Raw genomic sequence first — 27,596 nt, 5'->3', positions numbered from 1 at the left:
CCTCCCTCCCTCCCTCCCTCCCTTCCTTCCTTCCTTCCTTTTTCTTTTAAATTATTTATTTTATTTATTTACATTTCAAATGTTGTTCCACTTCCCAGTCTTCCCTCTGCAAACCCCCTCCCCTTTGCCTCTATGAGGGTGTTCCCCCACCCACTCACCCATTCCTACCTCACCCCTCTAGCATTCTCCCTTGCTGGGGTAATAAGCCTTCACAGCACCAAGAACCTCCCTTCCCTCTGATCTCAGATAAGGCAGTCCTCTGCTATATATGTAGTGAGAGCCATGGACCCACTCATGTTTACTCTTTGGTTGGTGGTTTAGTCCCTGGGAGCTCTGAGGAGTCTGGTTAGTTGATATTGTTTTTCTCCTATGGGGCTGCAATCCCATTCCGCTCCTCAGTCCTGCTCCTAACTCTTCCATAGGGGTCCCTGAGTTCAGTCCAATGGTTGGCTGTGAGTATCTGTATCATCTCAATCAGGTGCTACTTTTCTTATGGAGGCCAGGTCCACCTGTGTCAAGATGGTACCATTCACAGTGTGATGTTCTACTGTATCAATTGGTATTTGAGAAAATTTCACACTGACAATATCCACAGGGCAATCTCATGGAGGCAACTCTTCAACTGAGGTTTCATGCTTTCAGGTATGTCAAGCTGACTTTTATTTATTAATTTTATTTATTATCCATTACAATCAAAACCCAACAATTATAAAACATGGTCTTCACAACTCCTATAAGGTGAACACTATTCAATTTTATGTAATTCAAATGTATTGGATCCAGAGTAAATAAAAACAACTGTATAAAAAATACTTTTATAGTTATCTCCACTCTGATAACCATAAAATGTTTATAACAAGTCATTTCGATATTGAAGGTAATTTTTCAGATATAATGTCTACCTTGAATATTTTAGTTCAAGAGATAGTTTTGATTCTAAATCAGGAAGTGACATCAATATAGAGAGCAGAAATAATTTTTAGGTGGATCATACTATTGACTTTAGGCTCTGTATGATAAATGTAATAGGTGGAATCTAAGAATAGTCAATACACTAAACAGAAATACCATGTATCACTCATAAGAAATGTAGGAAATGGATTCTGTTATCAAATCATATGTGAAGAAATGTGGAGAAAGAGTCAAATATATTGCCCAAAACCACGCAGAACATTTTTGCTAGTACATGGGTTTAATACAAATTTATATGACTTTAAAGGCCACACTTTTAGCCTCTCATGTTTATTTCTCTTTAAAGGAAACATTCTCAGAGTAGCGCTCAAGGCTCCTTGGAAGGCTGGCAAGATTCTTTATGAGTCTAGTATAGGATTATAAAGTTTCATGATTTCTTTGACATTTAGAGCATCAAAATGGTGGTTTTCATTCATGATTTTCTGTGCTATTAAGCTTCATAATTTATAAATTTGGTATTAGATGATACTTATCAATAATTTTTTATAGAATGCCGGAGCTTATTTACTAGGGAGATTGGCTAATCTTTTTATTTTTACAAATTAACAGAGGTTGAATTTAGATTCAGTGCTTGGCTTTTGAGCTCATCCAGGTGCACATTGTGACACAGCATAATCGTTCTCTGACAGTCACTGTCTACTTTTAGAGTTCCATTATTTGACTATATATAGGGAGTCTTTGCTCAATAGAACCAAGGGGTTCCTGATTAGAATTGACATGCATCCACAGGTGCTTTAAGCAGACAATACTATGATAAGGCTTTCAGATTCATAAGAAATGAAAGAAAGACAATGTTTTGATTAAAAGACCATACCTAGTTGGATACTTATTAACAAGTATTATAATTATAAAAGAAGATTTAAAATAATTTTATCTTGGCTCTTCTTTATCATTCGTAGAAAATAAGTTTGGAATATAAAGTCTGAAATCAGTTCTGTTCCCAAGAGATAGCTAATTAGTAATATATAAGTGAATAGAGTGTTGGGTCAAAGTGATTACGTTATCTTGACAAATTTCAAAACAGTGAAGGAAAAGTAAGTACTAAGCACATCAATAGTAGTTGTCAATAGAGTCATCAAAAGTCAAAGCAGAACTAGAAACCAGTACAGAATAATGGAGGCAAGGGATCTACATGGAGCAATTCCAAAAGTACGTTCCCTTCAAAGAGGTGGGCAGGTACTTAAGAAAAAATTTCCTTTAGAATAGCAATCAAGAAGAGGGCAGCGTATTTAAATAAGTCAATACTGTATGATTTCCTTACCAAAACAGTGTTACAGTCCAAGTTCCTAATAATTTTATAGGAGCTTATCAGATGGTGGAATAACTCATAATTTTTAAAGTATTTATTTTGTGTGTGTGTGTGTGTGTGTGTGTGTGAGTGTTATGCTTGCTTGCTTATGTGTACCACATGAATGCAGGGAACTTATAAGATCCCCTAGAGCTGAAATTAAAGACTGCTTGTATCTGAGCCCAAGTACTCTGCAAGAGTAGTAGATCCTCTTAACTGCTGAGCCATCTTTCCAACTTCCCATAAGTCATATAAATTTAAGTGAAACTGTTTTCCTAAGTTAACCAGGAACTTAACTAAGAACAGAATGCATCAATAACCAATCCCCTCAAACACTTTGAAATGGGGTATGGTGGTTCAGATAACTCAGACCTATAATTCCAACCCTTGAGAACTGAAGCAGGGGTTGTCATGACCTTGAGGCCAACAGAACATCAGTAGAAAACTTGTTCAGAAATTATTGTTTGCTTTAGGAACATCTATGTCTATCTTCTGATAATATAGGAATGGATAACTACATGCTTCATTTTTATAAATGTGGAATGCCATAGATTTTGAACACTTACTCTTGGATGAAAGATGATGGCTTGTTATAGCTAGTTGGTTAATTTGGAATACACTTTTTAAGTTAAGTAACTAGCTAACATGATGGGTAAAATGATACCTGCCTTTAAACCCAGCTTTGTATGCAGATGCAGGTGGCTTTCTGGGATCAAGACCAGACTGGTCTACATAGCAAGTTCTAGGTCAGTCAGGCTACAACAGTGAGACCCTGTCTAAAAAATAAATAATTAGTTAAAATTTAGGAGCAAAACTCTCTTTGCTTATTGAGTAACCAGTATTGCATGTTTCAGGCACTATTTTAGGTACCAATGATGATTTAGGAAACAAAATAAGTCAAGCCCTTCATTGATTTATCATAGTAGAAGAAATTAATTTTATAACTCAACATACATCAGAGTGATATGACAATGTTCTCAACATCTGCTTTGGAGCCCAGGCTCAGAGAGTTCTTCAGAAGTATTAGTGAGGTAAAGCTAGCTGAGTAAAGATTTAGAAGCAGAGAAAATTTTTCCCCCATTGGTAGCAGAAGCAGAGAATTTTAAGCCAAGAGGACATGTAGTTTAATAGACTACTTGAAAATGAGCATGTTCCAGGACCATAAAGAAAATCAGTGTCTGAGACAGTGAAAAGGAGGGACAGAGGGAGGAGCAAGGCTGGAGATGTTTATGAATAGATCACCAAGGCCAGGAAGGGAGTTTGAATGTAATTCGAAATGTTGGTTCAGAACCATTGGAGGAATGCAATCAGGGAAAGGGCATGCTCTAATTTGTGCTCTAATAATATCAGTTTGGCAGCTATATGGAAAAGAAACTTGAGGGGGTGGTACAGGCTAGAAGCAATTACCATAGGCATTAAGTCAGACAGCAATAAAAAAAAATCCATGTCTAGACGAGGCAGTCATGTAGTTCACTCCAATCCTCCAAGTATTCAGGCTCTGTAGAAGAGAAAGAAATTCAGGTATTTATTTGTTTAGAAGATATTATTCAGTAGAAAAGGAGGCACAGACTTAAATTCAGGCAGTTACAATTATTTTGTTCTTGACAAAAGTGCATAAAATACACACTGGAGGAAAGACAAAAGACAGCATCTTCAACAAATACTGCAGGAGAACTGGATTTCCACTTGTAGGGAAATGAAAATATATTCCTATACCTCACTCTGTGCAATAAGGAAACTTCAAATGTATCAGCAGCCTCAATGTAAAACTTGAAACTTGAAAAGTATTGGAGGATAAAGTAGGAAAACTACTTCAAGATATAGCAAAGCAATACTCAAGGACTTTCTGAATAGGACTCACTTGTCTCTTGGGTAATAATGCCAATTAATATATGGTATTATTACATGTGAAATAGTATTGACTTTTGGAGTGGAACACGGGGCTTGGAGGACAGCATAAAATGAGAAAGTGTTTTTGTGGCCAAAGAAACAGTTAACAGAGTGCAAAGACAGTGTACAGAGGGGGAGAAATATTTGCCAGCTATGAATTGACAACAGGTTAATATCTAGAAAATACAAAAGCAAGACAATCAATAAAAGGACTAAGGAAATGAAAAACAGTTGAGTAAAAAAAATATTGGTTAATAAACTTCACTAGCCAGAAGAGAGATGCAAGTCAGAACTATATTGAGATTTTTATCTCACACTAGTTACAGAGGCAGTCATTAAGAAAATAAAATCAACAAATGTTGGGATTGTGTACACAAAAGAAATCAGTCAGGAGACTGCTAGTAAAATTAAAACTAGATTTATGGTATGGCCCAGCTTTACAACACTCTGAGATTTCTACTCAAAGACTCTCAGCTGAGCATGTCACCCAGATACTAGCACATTTAGTGTATGGCTATGCACAACAGTTTCATCCTGAAGTTAATGTACATGTTCAGTAATAGAGGAATGGAGAAAGAGAATAGTGATTTATATTCACAATAGTTTATTTTCAGACACAAGGAAGTTGGAAAATAGGTACCACTATAGCTAATCATATCAAGAGATTTATGTCAGTCTCAAAAAGAAAAATAATATATGTTTTCCTCTCATTTGTGGTTCTTAGATTTTATATATTAATATATAAATAAAGATGGCATGTGCATATTTAGCATGGAAGTAAAAGCGAGACTGTGAGCACCATTGTAGCCAATGTGAGGGAAGGAGGAGGAAAAAGGAAGGGTACAGGGAATGTACTCAGCCTGCAGTACACATTTATATGAAAATTTAAAAATACAGTTATTCATGATTGAAAATAATAATACATTATTATTATATTATATTATAATAATATATATTATTATATTATAATAATATATATTATTATATTATATAATATTATATTAATTATTATATTAATATTATTCGTGATTGAAAATAATAATACATTATTATATTATATTATATTATTATTATATTATATTATAATACAATAGTGTTCAACCATAGATGCTGAAAGACACCAAGGAAACGGCACCTTCTAGACACAACAGAACTGATGCAAATATGAACTCACTGGAGTGTAGGAGTACTCACAGGGCCTGAACTTCTCTAAGTAGATGGGGACCAAGTGCTTACAGAATAGCTGGACACAAGATTTCATTGTAATCCAGAAACTATCTCAAAGTGTCAGCCACTGCAAGAGGAAAATTATTTCTTTTTCCAATGGAGTCTCACTTATGTGCCAGTTTTCTGACCTGACCAGAAATAGATAGCTATGACATCTTTGGAAGTGTCTGTCTCATAATGTTTGAGCATTTTTAAACCTTACAGTCTTTTGCTTATACATTGTGTGTGTGTGTGTGTGTGTGTGTGTGTGTGTCCCGAAGAGAGAGGAGGATAAAGTGTGGATGTGGATCTTATGTGGGTCTTCAATGACGATATGTATTGCTGGAAGAAATGGAGAAGAGATGAGATGTTACAGCTTCTTGTTGACAGATCTTTCTTCTGAGGTAGGGACCTGATCTAATGGAGTACTCTTTGTAAGGTCACATGATCACACATTGAGCATTTGGAGAATACATTCTATTCATAGATTACACTGAGGCTCTAGGCAAGAGAAATATCATAGTATCCACATGGATATCTGCTATCCTTGTAGTCTTGAATCATGACAGTAAAGTAAGTGGAATATGGAAAGTGGCTGTTATGTAATAATGCTATATGTCTCTACATTCCTGAGAGAGACATTAAAATCTACTTATGAGATATATTTAGTAACTATCATCTCTAGTATGTACTTTTTTAGAGGAAGAAAAACTGAGATGAACCACTGTCAGGAATAATCATTTTTTTAAGGTATTTGAAGGTGACAGTGTAGGCTGTCATAGAAATTCATAATCCATTTATACATTTTTAAAGTACTCCCCAAAATTGCAGTGTTCAGAGTAACCCACAATGAAGAGAGAAAATTGCTTCTCTCAGAGCCAAGAATGAACTCCTAGAAGTTTATCTTCAGGAAATTAGTGGCTGAGAGAATAGACTCTTGGGCTGTTGTTTTATTTCTAAAGCACATTACAGTCATCTATAAAAGCTATTTAAAACTGTAGACAATATATCACATGGTTCTCTGAAATAGGAAAAATTATATTTATGACTTTTTCTCTTGGATACTGTTTTGGCAAAACACAAAGCTTTTTATGGGTATTTGATAAATATAATGATATTTCTGTCTTTGAAATATTTTCTACTAAACTAATAATTTATAAATTTTGGCATCTGTTTGGCAGTATGTTTTAGTCTGTAGTTAAAATCAGTTCTGTTATTTTTCTTGTATATCTGTTTTTAAAATGAAAAGTAGAAATATATTAAACCCAGTGTAGAGAATGCATATACATTTTGTTTGACTCGATTTTGCTTTTTGTTTATTTGTGAGACAATGTGTCATAGTATGCTTAGGCTGACCTCAAACAGATAGCAATCTGTCCATGTCAGCTTTCCGAATACCAGGATTTCAGGCATGAGTTACCATGCTATCTTACAAGACTGTGTTTGAAGTGTTTCAGCCTCTACACTAGCTTTCACAGCATCTTTCTTACTAAGGGAATAGGAAATGTTTAGGATCTAAAACTTTTGTGAGCTTTTAAAGGCAGAAATTCTTAATGTTTGGATACTCTGTATTTTGAACTGAGAAACGTTTACATTAAGCAGAGAAGACAAAAGTGTTTTTAATCTTTCACCCCTAACCACTGTCCACTTTCCCAGCAGCCTCCATCTAGATTTTCCTTGCCTAACATCTTCAATACTTCCTCTGTTTGCATCTGAAATTCACTGAAACACTATTTCAGGGAGCTGGCTGCCAATATTTTCAGCATGAATTTTTTTGTTATTGTAACAGACCATGGTTATAGATGATGGTTGTAAAGCCTGTGCTGTTTTCTCTGTGTGCAGATTTGAAATACAGCATGGATCATCACCATGGAATAGAAAGAAGGTATTTAAAGCTAGTAAAGAAGATACCATGACATTTCAGGAAATGAGATTGGCACGCATGATGGCACAGAATAAGGAAAAGACAGCCATGTCTCCTGAAAGCCTATAGCAGAGTAGGAAACTTAGTTATTGTGAGCTTTTCCACCCAGGGTCTAAGCTATATTTCTCTTCATTGCTCTTAACCATATTTGTATATTATAGGTTCTAAAAATATAGTCCAATATCTGTGCCAAAGAATATGTTTTGCATTTTAAGAGATAACTCAAGGGCTGGAGAGATGGTTCAGCTTGTAAAGTGTTTTTTGATTTGTGTGTGTGTGTTTATGAGTGCATGCGTGCGTGTACATGTGTGAGCATAATGAGCTGAGTTGGAATCCCATTGTCCATGGAAAAGCTGGGCGTGAGTCATATGTGTAAACCCAGGATTGGTGGTAGGAGAGACAAAGTAATTCTGGAGACTTGCTGGCAATTCAGTCTATGAAACCACAAGCTCAAGTTCAAGTGAGAGACTGTGTAAAAAGGTATGGTGAAGAATCAGAGAGGGATATGGATAACATCAGCCTCTGACCTTCACATGTATATTTGTAAGCATGCATATGCCTGCATATAACTTAAACACAAACATAACATGACTGCATATTTATTTGATAGGGTTTGTTGGATCTCAAAATTAGTTAGAGTTTCAGTTACTAGCACCAGAAAAATGGCTCATCCAGGCAGCCACCAAATGCATCTATCTTGTCTAAATAAAAAGTAGTGGGTGATTTAATATTCATTTAGCAAATGACTTGACTTATGTGTCTGCTTTAATGTCTGTAAAAAACCTTTTTTAAACTGAATTCCCCCTTGAGATTGATAAAAATAAAATACAAAAACAAAAATCAAAACCAATATCAATAACCAGTAAATTATACATTATGAAGGAAGTAAAGGTCTAGAGAATGAAACCTAAACCAAATAGTTTAGACTGAGAACTGTGACGTTTACATTGATTTCTAAAGTATGATAAAGATCTACCTATGTACAGAGAAAGAAGGAGGGAGTACCTGGACGGGGTGTACTGTTTTCACTAATTACAATTCATAGCTAATTAACAGGAAATAAAAGGGGCTGGCTTGCATTTTTTCTTTCTCTGTTTCCTCATTTAATTTTGCAATATCTAATACTTTCTAATTCAAGATGCATAGCTAAATTCAGTAAGAACTTGGGGAATTTTCTTTTAGGTGGCAAGACGATCAATACAGAGATGAGCTCTGGGATTCAAGAGAACAGGGGATGAAATGTTATACTGCTAAGCACAATGCTGACACCTATGCAAAAAAAGTGGGAGGCTTCAGTTTTACACACATTTGGACTGATTCAGTAGTCTTAGTTTTTTCTGTTTGTTGTGTAATGTAAAACAGAAACCTGTGTGCTTTGGCCTGGCCGAGAGCACAATTCTGCCTCTAAGCAATCATTGTGAGAAGCTTGTTTCAAGCAGACTTCCCATGTGACCAATCATTTTTCATTTCCATACACATGCCTTATTGAATATCTCCCTTTCTGTTTATAGTGTGACATAAATTGAGACATTAAATTCCCGATCCTATACCCTGTTACGTCTCTATTGCTTTCTAACCATCTTGTCCTGAATTCACTCCCTTGATTTTCAGAGTCGCTACATTTCCAGAGAGCAGTTTTCCAATGCAGTCCAGGAAGATTTCCTAGAAGGATTGTACTCCCCAAATCCATGGAATCCCAGGGAAAATGTGTTTACTCTAGACATCTATGTGAGAGAATAAACCAGGTGGCTTCTCTGTTTGGTCTTCTTAATAAAGTTGCTTCAAACAATCACAGCCAAATAAACAATACCTTAATAGGCTAAATGTGACTTCATAACATAAAAATTCAAAAAAGAAAAACATCCAGTGGGGTATCTTTAAAATTAAACTCTCAGTGCCCAACTCGTTGCAGTAATGTCTACTGTATTTATTGCTGTTATCTCCATAAAGAGATTTCTTATTTTGTATTAATAATACAAAACCCTCACTACCACATAGAATATTAAATTCTCCCTCTTATTAGTTTTATGGGAAGGGAAACACAGATCCAAAGCTGAGAGAAGTCTGCTAGGGTCATTGAAGGGTGGCCCCTCAAAGTTCACAAGGTTTCCTTATTCTTGTCCAGTAGATCATCTATGCCTCTCTACTTAACTAGTTAGAATCATCAGTACTTTAAAGAGAAAACTTCTAGGATCTAACACTGCAAAGTGGAATCTGTAGGGTTGGTTCACAAAGGCATCCCATCTTTCTTCCTTCCTTCCTTCCTTCCTTCCTTCCTTCCTTCCTTCCTTCCTTCCTTCCTTTCTCTCTCTCTCTCTCTCTCTCTCTCTCTCTCTCTCTCTTCCTTTCTTTTCCTTCTTTCTATGTTTGCCTCTCTCATGTGGAGACAGCTCAGCATGAAGTGCGGATGGTGCTGACAACTGCAGAGTCCATGATCACAGTAATAGCCAGTGGGTTAGAGATAGATGGGTGGCTTTCTTGCCATTTAAAGTACTATGGACTAGAGCTGAGTGGTAGGATGACACTACCCAAGAGTGTCAACATTGCTCTTGCAACATTGCTTTTTTTTTAATTATATGAACAACTAAAATTCCATTGCAAAATCTGGAAAATTCATGGCAGTGATTTTGTTGGAGTTGCATTCCTTGATGCTAAGACTTTCTGGGAATGAGCATCACCTTGGTTGTGTTTCTGAAATACAGCAATCTTACCTAAAATATGAATATCTTCTCTCTCCTCAGGAAATCTGAGATAGTGGTTTCAGGGCTTAGGGGTGTTGATACTCAGTATGGAGTGCTTTTGAAAAATCAATCAAAATAAATATTGAATAACCATTGTTCACATTTGCTTCTGTATCAAGATCACATTGATGTCTGGGTTAAGGTATGAATATTTTATGTGAAAGAACTAAATTCTTCAAAATGTTAAGAATTCTTTAAAAATATTAAGCTTCTTAGTCTATGATTTTTATCATCTTTAAAATAATTATTTTCACATTATAAATCACAGTATCTTTTATAAATTTGTTTTATGACTTTCATATGAGGATAAACACTATTGCAATATTCATTCAATAACAGATAGATGGAAGTTGAACTGATCATGATAGGTTATGGGAGCAGCCTAAATAAGCTTTAAATCAACATTTAGAAAGTTTGATTAGAATATTGAAAAGACCTGTAAGGAAAAAAAAGTACCTCTAACAAAATATTATGAGAGGAAAAAAACTCCAAGCTGCCATTGAGTTCATTTTGTGTAGGAAATCTACTGCCTGTCATGGGATATGCTCTTAAGAGTGTTTTGGGTCCTAGTGAGATTTTCTTGGAGAAAACTAATTTCCTCATTTAGGAGTGGTTATCAATTGGACATAGCTTCTGGGTTAGGGATGAGGTCATATATCTACTTCTCTTCTTAATACTAGGACCTTATCTGGTGAAGACCCATGCAGGTCACACATAAGCCACACATATGTATATCAAATATTTTTATCAACAACAAAATTCTATTAGGTGACAATGGTAGTCTGGTGAAAGTAACCAGAGTACACCATGAGCAGGCTTTTAGTGTTTATTCAAGTCGAAGTACGTTGGTTGGCTGGCGTGAGTTAGTATTCTCCTTTTTTTATTATTAAGTAAATGTAATAAACATATATGCTTTTCCATCCATGGTGCTTAACTTTACCTCTTCATTAAAAGCACACAGATAGCTTTAGTAGGGCTTTATCTTCGATGTGGGCACTTGAATATTTGTATATTTAGAAGTATTTTCACAAACTTATATATACTATAGATACTTTTAGACAGATAGTTAACAGTTGTAAGTCAATGTATAAAAATACATTCATGTTCTAAATTAAATTTGCCTATCTGGCTTGTCAGTGTTTCTCCCAAAAGCCATAAGCCAGTTAATTAAAACCCAACAGCTGGCTTGAGAATATCTCTTTTGAGTTCTTGGCCAAGGTTGTCTAAGACAATCTAAATAATATAATAGTATTATAGGCAATTGTCTTTGCTCTTGGTCCTAAGGGTCATCATACAAGCTTCGACACCAATAGTACTACCCAGCTTTAATGTCTATGATAAGAACAACTAGCATGTTACAATAACTCTCTTGTGAAGCAGTGGTGCACATACCTTGGTAGTAAGCAACAGTTATCTAATTCAACTTGTGATGCTCTCAACAAGAAGAAAATATGCTACTGAAAGAATCAGATACAGATATTTACACCCAACCAATGGACAGAAGCTGCTGACCTCTGTGGTTGAATTAAGGAAAAGCTGGAAGAAGATGAGGAGGAGCGTGACCCTATAGGAAGACCAGTAGTCTCAACTGACCTGTACCCCTGAGATCTCTCAGACACTGAGCCACCAACCAGGCAGCATACACCAGCTGATATGAGACCCCAATACATATGCAGCAGAGGAATGTGGGGTCTGGACTCATTCTTTGAAAATTCACTTAACTCTTGAGAGACTTGAGGCTATAGGGAGTGGGGTGGGCTGACCGGGTGGGAATGGGGGCAAGGAGGTGGGGATATCCTGTTGGAGACAGGAGTGGGGCAGGGAGGTATAGAATTTGGAACAATTAGAGGGTGGATAAGGAGAGAGATAAAGTCTGGACTGTAAAAATGGATTAAAGAATAAAAAAAAGTTTCTAATAAAAAAGAAGAAAATAGCCGGGCGTGGTGGCGCACGCCTTTAATCCCAGCACTTGGGAGGCAGAGGCAGGTGGATTTCTGAGTTCGAGGCCAGCCTGGTCTACAAAGTGAGTTCCAGGACAGCCAGGGCTACACAGAGAAACCCTGTCTCGAAAAACCAAAAAAAAAAAAAAAAAAAGGAAGAAAATAAGCCCATTATTAGACTTGTAGGCAACTACACAGGGCTAGTAAAGTCAGAGATTTTGGATGAGAACTTATAACAAATATTTTGCTAAACCAGCAAAGTCCCTAAATATACCTCCTTGTACTAGCAGAGATTATAATCCCTAGCCCTCAATAAGAAAACTTTCTCTTGCAGCAGATAAAGACTATTATAGAAAACCAAACCCAATGACAATACAGAGTTGTGGATCCCAGTTCCAATGGATATACCTACAATACAACTTTTCCATACCCAACGCTGAGGGATTATTGTGGAAGAAGGGGCAAAACTTTTTTTGAGTTTGAGGAGTAAAGCATTTACTGTGAGATTGTCTCTCCTAGAAATGTCAGAAACTACACTCATGAAGTCTCACCAACATGGCTGCCTAAGCATAACTTAAACAAAGGCAGCAATAGATATGCTTATGTGGGCAAGGAAAACTTACAGGCTTCTGCTCTAGAAAGTACTAAAGGGAACTAAGGAATGCAGAGAAATGAGATAAACAGTCTTTCCCAGAGAAGAATACACCAACTGGTTATCCATTACCAAATGGGAGCCCTGAATACATATACATAGAAATATACATATTAGACTGAATGAGTTATAATTATGTATTTAGTAAGATATATATGTATATATTTTTGCATGCATACATATACATGTGTATTTAACAACTACTAGTGAAAGAGGTCAAGAGTTCAAAAGAAAGCAGGGATGTATGAGATGGTTTGGGGGAAAAGAAAGGAAAGGGGGAAATGGAGTAAGTATATTTTAATTCTCCCAAAAATATTAAAATAAGACCCTTAGCACCACATACTTTTTTAACATTACAGGGTACTTCCTAAATCTTAAATATACTTTGCCTCTCAGAAAATGAATGGAATAACTTTGAGGAAACCAAATTAAATAGCTCATTTACTGAAATTTCCAGGTATTTTCCACGGAGAATCATGAGACCCATGAGCTGGACATCTAGACTTCGTATCTCATGGCACATTTCTTTTTTTCTTAGGCAAAAAACCAAACAACAGCAACAAACTATAAAAAAATTGATTTTTCTAGATAATTTACTATGTAGTATTTCAATAAATATTTATGAATAAAATGTGAACAGCACAATATTTCCAGTGTTGCTGCTCAAATTCTTGCAGATGAGCAATTGAATATTTACTCCATTGGAATAGAAGTCTTTGAATTCTAGTTAGCCTTTTGACACATATTCACATGTAATCCTGTGAAAACTTCTTAGCTAGTTTTTGCTAGATGAACATTCTTCTCCCATAACCATTTAACAGTAAGATGATGAAGAGACTTTATCTGAAGAGACTTTATAACCTGTATGCCTGTAGCAGTTGAAATATTCTAATTGTTTCTTGCTTATTAAATTTCCCATACTGAAAGTCATACTGCAGATGTCATCTTTTGCTTTACATTTGAATCAATTTTTACCTAAATAGGTCAGGAAAACTGACTTCTCTTGCAACTGTCCTTGCGATGTCAACAAAGTCTTCAATTTCAAAAGGCATTGTAAAGAGGAGAAACAGAGACAAAGTTTTATGGTTTGGAAACTGCTAAAACCAAATGGATAGCAAACGTTTGGGTAACTGTTAATGAGGGAAGGACATATAATAGAGAGAGCTGGATATAGGCAAGGAGATGAGACAAAGTGTAAGGTATAAAATAGTCAGTACATACTTTGTTTTTATACAGTGTAATCATTTCTACTGCTAGAAGGGCAAATGAAACTGAAGTCTTCTAACAGAGCAAGAGAAATAAAGTATTTGAGTGAGAGAGTTAGTAATTTGAATACTGCTCTAAAATTTTAGCATGTACCTGAGGTTGACCTTTCTGCATTCCAGTGTGAATTAAATGCAAACAATGCACAGGCATGGTTGCTGTGCTGTAAATACATGTCATTATTTTTGTGTATAGTGCTGGAGTAGGATAACATTATAAGACAGGAAGGTGCTTAGTTATTGGAAATAAGGGAACAAGGTCTCAGGTGCATTAATAAATTACCAATAAAAATTGTTTTTATAAAAGTGGAGATATTAGGAAATCAGAAGTTGAACTGATAACCACTCATAATTGCAGACATGTGTCCAGTTTTAATTTGCATGATAACTATGTTATTGCAGTAGTTTTGAAGCTCCAGAAAAGCATAAAGGTCATTTAGTTTCTAGCGTTCATTTAGCCAACGAATAAATGTAGTGAAGGTAGCATGCTGCTATTTGCTGTTCCAGCGAATCTTTGTGCAGTCTTGAAGCAAGAGATAGAACTAGACTAAGCTATGGTCTGGGTCGAAATTTTCATACAGTTAAGACTTTTATGGTAGACTACAGTGGCTACATTCAGGTGATAACATAGCTTCTCCTTAAATATTACGGAAAAGCATTTAGTTAGATCATAAAAGCTCTAATCATTGGAGGTAATTTTCAGGAAAAATAGCTAGAGTGGAAATTAGAGTCATTCGTCATGGGGATTATAATGTGACTTTAAAAATCAGAGATGTATGCTCTGAGTCCTCAGGACTTACTAGTTTTTTTATGTGCTCAGGAAATTAGGCTTTCTGCTTTGGGCATGTTGGGAGACCTCTCTGCATCTTCAGTTCTCTTCTAGACACAGACTTTCATAGATCTTTGTCAAGTAAAGCATCCTGACTTCATCCTGGAAGGTTCCTGCCTGTGTTCTGGTTTTGTGCTCTATGGGTAAGAACTGATCTCCTTGTGTTCCTTTCTGCTGTGGAGAGTGCAGAGCACACATTTCTGGATCTTTATTTACTGGACTAGATCTTTTTTTCTTGCTGCTTTCTTTCTTTGCTTTTTGATAAGAGTTTCCAGAGAGTAAGTTCAGACCACAGAAAGCTCAGAGCACAGTGTTTTCACCTCAGTTGCTCCTCTTTGATGTGGACGACTGTTCTCTCAGCCAGTTTGAACTCTCCCTTGCTTTGAGGTAATTTTCCTTCAGGAAACTTTTTGTTTTCTCTCCCAGAAATCAAAATCAACAAACTGTTGCTAAAAGTTTTTTTTTCCAAAATATATTTCATATTAGAGAACATAAGTTCTAAGATGACAAAATATTGGGCCATTTCTAACTAGTTAATTACTAATTCTAGCTAATTGTTAATGTGCTAACTTATGATTGTTTTTCCATGAAATTATTTAACCAAAAGCTTTTAATACAGAATCACCCATAGACATTGCAGTGGAGGATGATTGTTTGGAAAATTGTTAATACCCAAGATACGGAGATGAGAGTCTCAAGAGACAGTTGGCCAAATAGGCCTTTTCCTAATGGCACACTTATACTTAACTATAATTTCACACCAAGTAAGAGTGACAAATCTCTTTACTAAGATTGGTCATTCTCTATTTTAGTGAACATTTTCAACATTGAAAATGTTATTCCAAATGATATCTCATGGAATCCAAGTAAGAGAAAGAGGAGACCATTTAGAAGGGGATAATAGATTAAATCTAGAGTCACAACACAATGGAAGAACCTCCTCTTCATAAAGCTTAGCAGTAAAGACATGTCTTAGTTCCAAGTTGCTTCCTTTTACTGTGTTTTAGACAGGTTCTGTTTGCTGCTTGCTACCTCACTAACATATGCATACCCACACTTTTGTCAGTGAGAGTGTAAATCATGAGGCACCTGTGACAAACAAAGCAATAGGCATGTACTCACACCTCAATGGGAGCAACACCATTTTTCTTTGGAGCCATTAATCCCTTATCTGCAGATGCATGTCCATTAAGGAGACCATTGCAGTTCATTCAGATCCATCAGCTTGGGATGCTGCTACATGCCATGCTAAGAGATGAGAAGACTGATTCTCCACTGTAAGGACAATTCATGTCCTTGCTTTCCAATTGTGCTACATCCTTGCAAAGTAGACTTCATACTCCTTCAGCTTGTAGAGGGTGGATGATTAAAGGTCGTGATGAAACCACTGAGAGGCTTACATTCTGTACAAAGCTGCGAGCTTGCTTATTTTCTAATTACTGAACTTTCAGATTGAAGCTGGGCTCTGGTGGGTGGCATATTTTTCACAGCAGCCTCAATTTGTCTCTAAAATGGATAGAGCCAGGGGGCACTGATTTACCAGACTGTCTTACTGCATTAGAGATAGGCTAGTTAACAAAATTAATGAAATGAGCATTATGGTTTGTTTGTGTTTCCTTGAGATATTTGTCCAGGATAACAAGTGATGCTTTCTTACACCAATTTCATATTTTGTGTATATTTAAATTTCAAGTGAATATCAATTCTTTCTCTCCTCCCTCTGTCTACCTAATAAGCAACCTAATTCTTATCCCCTCCTTCAAAAAAGTAATAGATAAGCCTTTAAAATGTATTTGGGCTTTACCACTTTTCACCTCCTGAACAGGGACACTTCATCTACAACTTGAAAATAATTGTTTAACTCCAAATCCATGGTAAATTTCATAAAGACTTGCCTCATAAAGTTGTACAAGAGCATTCACAGTTAATATAAAATTAGGCAACCATTATAATCTGGAGTAATCCCCATTTTTATCTGGGCAGACACTTGGAATAAGCATATCATTATTTCTAATTAAGACATGTAGGCCACTGCCATAAGTTATGAGAACTATGTGAGTCTTGAAACTTTCCATATGTTCGCATATAAACTATGCAAGGTGCAACTTTGGCTATGATGAATCTGATTCTAGATTTCTGTGTCACAGTTCTAACACCTAGTAGGAACTTGATGTGTTTACATTCAAGTTGCCAGAGGCAAGCCAAAGGCTTCTGTTCTGCTGAATTCTATTGTCAGTGATAGTCCCTAGTCGTCTTTTCCACCTAATCCTAATGTCCACAACTTGACTCAAAAATTCTACTCTAAGGGTAGTTTGCTTAATTGGCAAGGTAACATGTGTAATTTTCATATGCAACCCTTACAGCTCCGCATGTCTTTTAAAGTCAACACAAAAGGACAGTTTGTTTTGTTAAGGATGAAAGCACCCTTCAGAACCCTTGGTATTTCACAGGACGTGCAGATTTAATATCCAATTTGTGCAGAATCTGGAGTGGCGATACTTTTCAGTTGTTCCTCATGATTTGACATAACTGTAAAGTTTCACCACCCACACACCCATCACAATCTCTCCTCCAACACTCTGCGGGAAACAATAAGACAAGCTCAAGTAAGCCACAGTTTTAGCTTTCTTCCTGTCTGACTACGGAAGATAAGTCCATACTCGATACAGGAAGATTTGGAAAGGGGTAGGTGGAAGAGTAGGCTGGGATAGTCAAAACCAAGCTACTTTTCAAGTGATATTTTTATGCTTATGTCAAGTTTTCACCTTCTTTCCATTTATTATATTTGTTCTCTACATGTAGATATGTATGCCATATTCACATTTTGTAAGAGTTTTGAAGTTTATTGCTTATAGTGTAATTAACATTGACATAGTCCAGTCCACCCTAGGTCTTTGGTAATTATGCAATTGTTATTGTACTTGAAACAGTGGAAAAATTATTTGTGTATACAGATTTTTGCTTTACACTTACTACATATATGACTGCTATATATAGGACCAATAGAGCAAAGCAATACTACCTGTTTTGTGGATTATGTGAGAAGAAACATAGATGATCCATATAAAATGGCTAGCATTATGAAGGCACATAATGAGTGTTCAGTAAGGAACTATAACAATAAATTATTAGTAATTATTTCTTTTGCAGTTGGAAGAGGATTAAGGTAATCTAGTTTATTGCTTTTTAGCAATCAGTTCACTGTGTGGCTAGGAATGTGAAAACCAAAATTCTAGTTTTTATTTTCATAACCATGGATTTAACCTAGTATTTTTTGCATTGTAGGCAAGTGCTCTACCATTGAGCTACATCCTCTAGATCTCTTGAGTAGTGGTTCTCAACTTTCCTAATACTGCAACACTTTAATATAATTCCTCATGTTGTGGTGAACCAAACCATAAAATTGTTTTTGTTGCTACTTCATAACTAATTTTGCTACTGTTATGGATCATAATGCAAATATCTGTCTTTTCCAATGATCTTAAGCAACCTTTATGAAAGGGTCATTTGACACCCCCTCCCCCCAGTAGTTACAACCCACAGGTTGAGAGCCACTGCTCCAGAGACTATCAACATATTGGATATTTTATTCTGTAAGTTTATATGCTATTTCAAATTTTATGTGATGAAATAAGACCACATATATAACATGCAAGGGTGGCTTGGTTGCTGTTTTGCTTTTGACTTGATTCAGGGCTTGACTCAAGGGTAGGATGGTCATTTAGTCCTGACATCATATTGCCAGAAGGCCTTAGTTTTCTACACTTAGCATTACATCTCAATGAAGTTTATACAATGCCTCAGAACTCCTTGACATACCACCTCCTCTATCACATAATTTTACATACAAAATATCAGATTTTCAGGGATATGGAAATCAGTGGGATATGGGGCAGCTCCAATTTACCATTGAGGTGGTTGTAGAAAGGGTTTAGTGAGCCTATGGATGAAATTGAGATAGAAAGTTTCCCACAGAATAGTAAATACTACAAAGTTTATCCCAAGATTACTGAAGATTCTTTTTCTGGAATTTCTATTTTATTTATTTTTGAGAATTTCAAATGTGAATACAATATATTTTCAGATGTCAATTATATTAATTTCCTACCGGCTCAGACTTCTCCTAGTCCCCTTAACCTTGTCCCAACTTCATGCCCTTTTTCATATCCTTCTGAGACTCATTAGTATTGTCCTTGCATGCTTAGGTATAGGGCCATACCCTGGATCATAGGCATCCTAACAAGGGCCACATTCTGGAAGAAGACTGACTTCCAAATTTGTGAACCCGCCCCTGTCTGGAGCTATCTGAGCTATCGTTCTCGCTGGCAAGAACAAACTTGGACAACCGGAATCTTCTGCAGCAAAAAGTTTTATTGTTTCTTCAGGAGGGAAGACCCCGACCCTGGAAAATGTCGTTGCTTACATAGCCCTCAGCCATGGCGTTTCAGCACCTGATGTGGAGTGTCAGCTCCTGATTCGTTGCTCGTTCATCACCCCATTACTACACCCCGAGATGGGCAGTGACTAGGCATGAGTTCACTCTCGCATCTATGTACAAGGCTTGTTTACTAGTTAGGCACAGTGGAGGCCAGTTCCATCTTATAATGGCGATTGCTCACGGCACTGCTTTCCACACGCCCCCTCCCAGCTGCTTCATTCCTGACTGGCTTGATCTTGCACAAGTCTTTAAAGATACTTGCAGTCACAAGGTATCCACAAATGCAATGGACCTGTCAGATTCAGAATACTATTTCACAGCAATCTTCCTTAACCTCAGACCCTTACAGCCTTTCCATGCTCTCTTCCACAGTGTTTCCTGAGCTGTGTTGGGAGGGAGTGGCTATCTGTGTCTCCCTAAGACTAAGGACCCTGTGTTTTGTCTTTCTTCACAGCTGGTGAGCAGTGCATCTACGCATTAATTGCTGACTTTTGCAAAAGGAACTTTTTTGATGGAGGTTAAGGGCCGTTACTAAGCTATAGGTGTGATGTATTTAGAAGACAGTTTGAAACTAAATCAACATGGTGTCAAACTTTCCCTGGGATTTAAAGTTATTAAACCTAAAATTTAACCTTCTACTGTATGGCCCTTCTACTGTATTGTTAAAATACGCTGCTACATAGCAAATATATAGAAGAAAATGTAAAAATATCAAATTGGTGGATTCAAAGTTGAGATGTAGAGTCATGTCCACTTGCAAAACATACCAATGGCCTAGGATTTGCCTTTTGTATGGCCAGGTAGCATGCATGAATAGCAGTGGAATTTATGTTGATTTCAATGCAAGTAAATTTGCTTTATTCATACTTTAAATCAGATGTGAAATGTGTATTCAAATACTTGATGACTACTAACCTTTAAGAGATATTAAAAAAGAAAAAGCAAGAGGAAACCCATCTTTTTATGATGGGCATAAAATGCAAATTAAAAATCAAAGTAGGCAAAGTAGAATGTTGTGAGCTACTGAAAATGAATATATTTATTCAAAACTATTTGTTCTTTAGCTATGACAAAATTTGTATAAGCATGAATGAAGAGCAAATATTTCTATTATATCAGTTTGAGGTAATATATTTAAAGTTTGAGGAATTAAGTTTATTCCTAGAAATTACACATTCAAATTTAGTATATTTACATGAGTTACAAAAATAGAGAAATTGCTTAGAAATTGTACTTTTTGATTGGCCTAATTTCATGCTTATTCACATTAGCAATACAAAAGAAAAACTGATTTATGAAGCATAATTTAAAATTTTATTGCAAGAATTCTTTGAAAAGACTATGTGTAATATCTAGTATCTATCTATCTATCTATCTATCTATCTATCTATCTATCTATCTAAAGAGGAAGACAGAGAGGGAGAGGGAGAGAAAGGAAGAGACTTTCTCAACATTTTTAAGAATATAAAGTATCATAAACTTCTACATTCTTTGTAATAGAACAATTGAATTTATTCTCTCTAATATTTTATAGTCTTTACTTCCTTCTCTACTTCTCTAACCTTGGGTACCCACAATTCTTCTCTGCTATTATGAGATCATTTCACTTTAGCACGTAAGAAATAACTTGACCCATACCTTTCTCAGCCTAGCTTACTTTAGTTAATGTCATGTGTTTCAGGTTCATCCATCTCTCACAAATGACATGATTTCTCATATATATCATATATATTCAATATATCATATTATTTCTGATGCAGTTTTGCTAGACACCAGGTTTGAATCTATAACTTGGCTACTGTAACACTTCAGTGAACATAGGCATACAGGTGTCTTATTGATAGTGGCATCAGTGTCTTTGGATATATACTCAATACTTAGATTGTGGAATCATATGGTAATTCTATTTTTAATACTGTAGGAAACTGTATGTTGTTTTATGTTATAGCAGTGCTAATTGTCATTGTCATCAAGACTGTGCTGGGTTTCAACTTGTTAACATTTGCTATCTTTCATGTTTTTGATAGTCACAATGTTTAAAAACCAATTATTTCTTAACTTCATGATAGAAATAGGGCTGCCCTATAACTTTATGTTATAAAAATAGGGCTGCCCTAATTTGTGTTAATTTATGTAATTTAATGTTCTAAGAAGTCCATTATATTACTATTGTAATTTTCAGGTAATGATGGTGAAGGTGATGCTGAATACATCTCTAATACCAGCATTAGGGAGACTGAGAGAGGAGGGTTGCTATGTCCTTGTGGATAACCCAGTGTACACAGTGAATTTGAAACCCATACTACTAAACATAGCAAAACTCTGTCTATTGAGTTATGCAAAGCAAATAAAACATATTGAGTAACATGTCAAAAACTATACTTCTAGCCAGAGGCAGGATTAAATAGTTTGTATCAAGAATCCACATTCATAATTGCTCAACAGTGGATCAAAGAATAAGATTTACTTTTACAAAGTGGATTTTCCTGGTGACATCATTTTATTGTGTTGCTTTTCCTTTAGAGTAGCATGTCTTACAATCTGTAATGGAGTCACTGAAACGTAAACATCCCATGAGGACATGGTCCTGCTTCCCATCAGTGCCCTTTGCAACATCAACCCCTGAAACACTGTCTTTCATTATGTTTTCAAGCTGTGCATACATGAAGGGAAAAGATGGACCATTTTGAGTAAGGACAGCAGAACTGGCATAGATGTTATTGGTGCATCAAGCATCAAAGCACTTTATACAGAAGAAGAAAAAGAGAGAAAAGAAGAGTGATTTTTTTCCATTATAGAAAACCTGTGGCTTTGGCTTTACTACTGTTGTAAAAATGGTAGAAAGGCAAAACATGATGTTAGTGCTAGTGTTTCAACTTTGTAAACAACTGCTAAAGCTATTTTCCTAAAATAAGGGCAATGGATTAATTTTGATTCGTTTACAAGATAATTTTATATTCCTTAAAGCAATTGATAAAGTGTTATAAGACATATGACCCAGGTTTGGGTATTGACTCCATTTTTTAGAATTCCATGAGCTATAGAGAAAGAAATCCACTAGAAAAAGTACCCACTAGAAAAAGATTCTATGTCAATTAAACTAAAGAGTGTTTTCTTCAGATACATAGTGAAATAAAAATTAACTATTATTTTTTTTACACTCAGCGTAAGATAATTGGTGAGAGTATGTATGGTAGTGTCCTGGAAAGAGTAGAAGTCGTGGCAGCAGCATCTGTTTCTCTTCCATGGGTGTGTTTCACATGAACTGCAGATTTTCAAGGGATATAATCAAGTGTGCCAAGGCAACAGTTTCTGGGCCCTGATCACTAAAAGAAGTCCTTCCCTTTCTTCCCCATATACCTCCTGATTCTGACAAACAGGATCACTCAAATGTGTTACATTTCTTAAGGCCAGTCTTGTCTCTGTTTCTAAATCTTTGGATTTCTCTGTTGCACTTTGATATTCTTCATTCTCCAACTTTAATCTTTATGAATCCTAATAAGTGGATTTCCAGAGTATTTTTTTATGCTAAAAATCAGTGCAGTTTCAATACACTTGCTTTCAATCAGTTTTGACATGTGTGTCTGGCCATGTTTCAACTTTTCCTTACCATGGTTCCCATTATTGGTCCTTGACCAATTTACTTGATTTGCTAGTGGAAATTCATCTTTCTTGTCTATTTCTTGGGATAACAAGGACTAATGCCCCTGCCTAGCATTTGTGCATGATTTGGCCTTGCCTAGATTTTAAGTCTCATATTAGCCTGTCATTGGCTTTCTTGCCTAATTCTGAACATGATGGGAAGCATAAATCCCATGTTTGGAAAGAACTGCTTGTGTAACTATAAAACAGTATGTTTTATTTTCAAAGATGTGGAGGGGTATATTTCTTCAGTTACTTTATATTAAATGACTTCTTCCTTCTTCTTTCTGATAATTTCTCTATATTAGCATAAAAGTGATATTGCCCTCTATAGGTTGAATGCTTTCTTTCCATTCTCCTTTTAAAACATTACTATTTAATAGATTAGTACAGAAATTTGTAAGACTAGCTTTACACAGACTACAGTAACAAAAGAAACAGGTTCTCCCATTCAAGTAATTAAAAAAATAAAGGGGTATTATTGTCATTTTAGATTCACCATCCTGGAGGTTAGTTTGTGATATTAGTTATCCATTGTAAAACAAATTATACCTAAACTTAGAAGCTTAATGTTTTAAATATTTACTATTTAAAAGTTTCTTAAGGCCATTAACTAAGGAATGGCTTCATGTGGTAGTCGTAGGGCAGATATTTTATTGAAATTGCAGTCCAGATATTAGCTAGAACAGTTTCCTTAGGGACTGGAAAATATATTTCCAAGTCTGATACCTGAATTTCCTCTCTATATGATGGAGTTTAGGGGTGAAGGAGCAGAAAGAGTGGATAAAAGGAAGGAAGCGAAAGAAGGTAGGAGAACACAGAGAGAAGACGAGAAAGGACAGCTAGAAGTAAGTAAACGATGAGGGAGAGGATGTGGTTGCAATGTGTTTCATGGACCCGTATTAGAAGGCAGTCACATTATAACTGTTTGGAGAGAGTTACTGGTTCACTCATGGAAAAAGAGCTTAATCATTTAGCTGTTGAATAAAATATATGATTCTTGTTTAAATATTGAATACTGACTGTTTCATCTTTAGAGTTTTTGTCAAACATCAATGCCACCATATCTAGACAATTTTTATGTTTATGCACTGAATCTTCTTGTAGGATAAGCATCATTATTAGAGTAGCTCCCTATGTGGTATCAGAATTTGTTACAAAATTGTAATCTAGCAGGAGATATGATTAGATTTCTGAGAGGAGCAAGACACTCTCCATCCTCTGCAAAGATGAGTAACATGCCAGTAACTGAGGAACTTCATTCCTCAGTCATTTCTCCTTTTTCTATGTTTTTTCCCCTCAAATAAGCTCTATGGCTTTTGTTCCTTATCTAGATCTCTGTTATTTGCACAAATAAATATGGCAGAGGAAATGAGATTATTATGAGGAGATTAGAAATTTTAGAATCTGCTTTAAAACTGGATTGAGCTGCTCGCTCTCTCTCTCTCTCTCTCTCTCTCTCTCTCTCTCTCTCTCTCTCTTTCCTAAAACCATGTGGTACCTCTGTGCTGGGGACCAAATTTAGTAGATGCTGGTGAAGCAGGAAATTAAAGATGGTTCTAGCTTCAAATACATCAGATTATAAGCTAGCAGAAATAGAGAAATCCTTATCAAATATATTAATATAAGGAAAATAGATTCTAGTAGTAAACTTACTGAGGTAAGCATATCACACACATTAAAAGTGGATACCCAAATTTCAATGAGTTTACTGTGGAGACCACATTAATAGTACTTCGCTTTTCACAGGAGGTAGATGTAGAGTTCTATCTAACTCATCTTAAATATTCTAATGAGATTAGCTTTTTTTATTATTATTATGGGAGATTTACTATAGGTCAATAAAAATCAGTTCACATTGTGTACCTTTTCTAACATGCATGAGACGGTTATCTGCCCCAGTGAAGAGAGAGTTGGAATCTATTGATCTGTTTGCTAATAGTTCATAATTTTTGTTTGCTTTTTAGGTATATGAATCGAATATGTTAATTTAAGTTTGTAAACATTTCTCTTCTTTTGTCAAAGAGGCAATATCTGAACCTGAAATGATACAGTCTGACTGGAGAAAAATGGCTAAAAATAATCATGGCTACTTATATGAATTTCTGTGCATTGATACCATGATCAAATATTAATCTCTTTAAAACACCTTTAATTTCTGCATCTACCACACAATCTTAATCACATTGATAAGGATTTAGAACTAAATCTAGCTAAAGTTTATTTTCCCCCAAATCTTGGTAGTGGTATATAAAATAAATATAAGCCCTGCTAGTGGCTTTAATACTTTCTGAATTTCTGGAATAAAGCTATCATGGGTGTTTGTCAAGAAACCTGCTGTTTATTGTTCTCTGTTTCAAAGTAGCTTTATTCGTGGTTTCTCTACACTTCTGCAAGTTAAGGCTTCACTGTTTTTCATTGATTTCTTGGCATTCAAAAACAGAATTTAGTCTGAGACTCTGAGAAAATGACAAGTTTCTATAATCACATATCTTACTTTAAATAATAAGTAACATCTGTTTCCTAAAGAATTGAGTAAGCCTTATGCAACCTCCTAAATAGTGTTATATAGAGAACTCTTCCTGTTTGGATTAATGGTTAGTGCTAGGTGGTGAATAAATTAATTTTGTCTTGATTACACAATAGAATCTTTTCTTGGTTATTATTCAATGAATCATGATTATGAGAGAAGAGAACCTGGATTGTAAATTTTGCTATGTGAATAGCTAACTTGTTTCCAGTGTAAGTTATTACCCATCTTCACAACTTTGTCCATGTAACTAAGCAAACTGCATGTTAACTACTTTTACCACCCCACCGCTCCCATAAGTCATAGTGGCTAGGTTTTTTTTTTTTCCTTAAATGAAGTTCAAATGTGTTTCCAATGACTCTGACAACTGTGCACAGTTTCAGATATAGCAAGTACTATAATGGAAATAGGTTTGTCTGTGGGCACATGTTGTTATAATTGTTTATATCTGGCTTCCAAGCCAAAATACAGTTAGGTCCCAGATTGCTGTAACTAATAGACAGGTATTTGAAGAGTTCTGGTTAGTGTGCTTTACTTTCAAAAAAAAAAAAAAAAACATTGTTTTTATGGTAAGTCTATAAGTCTATATCTATGAAGGTGATCGAGTTATAGTTTATCAAAGTAAAATAGCTTCTTTTGGTGACATGGTTACTTGAGTAAGACTGGCCTTAATATTTCTTTCAATAGAGGATGGCACTGAGATTTTACCCTCCTGCCTCACTTCCCAGGTGTGGGGATTACTGATATTCACCAGGACACCTGGTGTTTGTGGTGGTGGGCATTGAATTTAGGGATTCTAAGCATGCTACACAAGCTCTCTAACAACTGAGGTTCATCCTCAGAACTGTAAACATATTTTAATAAGAGCAGTTAATCTTATTTAAATGTTACTCTGCAAAAATTAACTGAATATTGACTTGGCCCTTGTAGACAGAGCATAAAAACTAAATATTAAAAAACATTTAAGCAGTAAGATCACATATGCAACAAGGAGAACAGTACTTTCTTCTCCATACAGTATTGTTAGATGCATTAAGCAAGAGGCTGGACTCTGTTGTCAGTAACAAAGGAGATAATTAATTGAAAAGAATTTAGAAAAATCAGTAACAATTAATTGGAGCTGCTAAAAGAATTTCATAAGAATCAATTTTAAAGGAGATGAAAAAAACAGTTTTGCTAGTATGCAGAAGACAATGCTGAAAGGGGAGTGTCTTAGTCAGGGTTTCTATTCCTGGACAAAACAGCATGACCAAGAACCAAGTTGGGAAGGAAAGGGCTTATTCAGCTTACACTTCCACATTGCTGTTGATCACCAAAGGAAGTCAGGACTGGAACTCAAGCATGTCAGGAAGCAGGAGCTAATGCAGAGGCCATGGAGGGATGTTACTTACTGGCTGGCTTAGCTTGCTTTCTTATAGAACCCAAGATTACCAGCCCAGAGATGGTACCACCCACAAGAGAATCACTAATTTAGAAAATGCCTTACAGCTGGATCTCATGGAGGCATTTCCCCAACTGAAGCTCCTTTCTCTGTGATAACTCCAGCTTGTGTCAAGTTGTCAAGCTTGTGTGACACACAAAAGCAGCGAGTACAGGGAGGAATCAAGCTTTTAAAAGTCCTTGTCCTCGGACAGTGTCTGTTAAGATTTTACATAAGCCTATCACTGTGACCTATGCAATAGAGAAGACCAAACTGAATGGCTTCTACTATTGCACACATGCTCTGTATGAGATGCTAGGCCAAACATGTGTTCTACAGGTTTTAATGGACTAAATTCTTATGACTGATTTGAGTACATACTCAAATAGCAGCCACAAGCTTAGAGATAGCCGAGTTTGGCTAAGGCTAAAAGTTAGAAATTGTTGGATCTGTGGCCTAGGGGTTGATGTTTCTTTCTAGAGCAAAAGATTGCTGCTCATAGATGGCCCCAGGTAAATTTGATTTTTTTTTTATTTATTAGGTATTTTCTTCATTTACATTTCCAATGCTATCCCAAAAGCCCCCCATACCCTCCACCCCCACACACACACTCCCCTACTCACCCACTCCCACTTCTTGGCCCTGGCGTTCCCCTGTACTGAGGCATATAAAGTTTGCAAGACCAACGGACCTCTCTTTCCAATGATGGCCCACTAGGCCATCTTCTGATACATATGCAGCTAGAGACACAAGCTCCCAGGGATACTGGTTAGTTCATATTGTTGTTCCACCTATAGGGTTGCAGATCCCTTTAGCTCCTTGGGTACTTTCTCTAGCTCCTCCATTGGGGGCCCTGTGATCC

This window comes from Mus caroli, chromosome 4 (assembly GCF_900094665.2).
Source record: "Mus caroli chromosome 4, CAROLI_EIJ_v1.1, whole genome shotgun sequence".
NCBI lineage: Eukaryota > Metazoa > Chordata > Mammalia > Rodentia > Muridae > Mus > Mus caroli.
Note: the sequence above shows the minus strand (reverse complement) of the source record.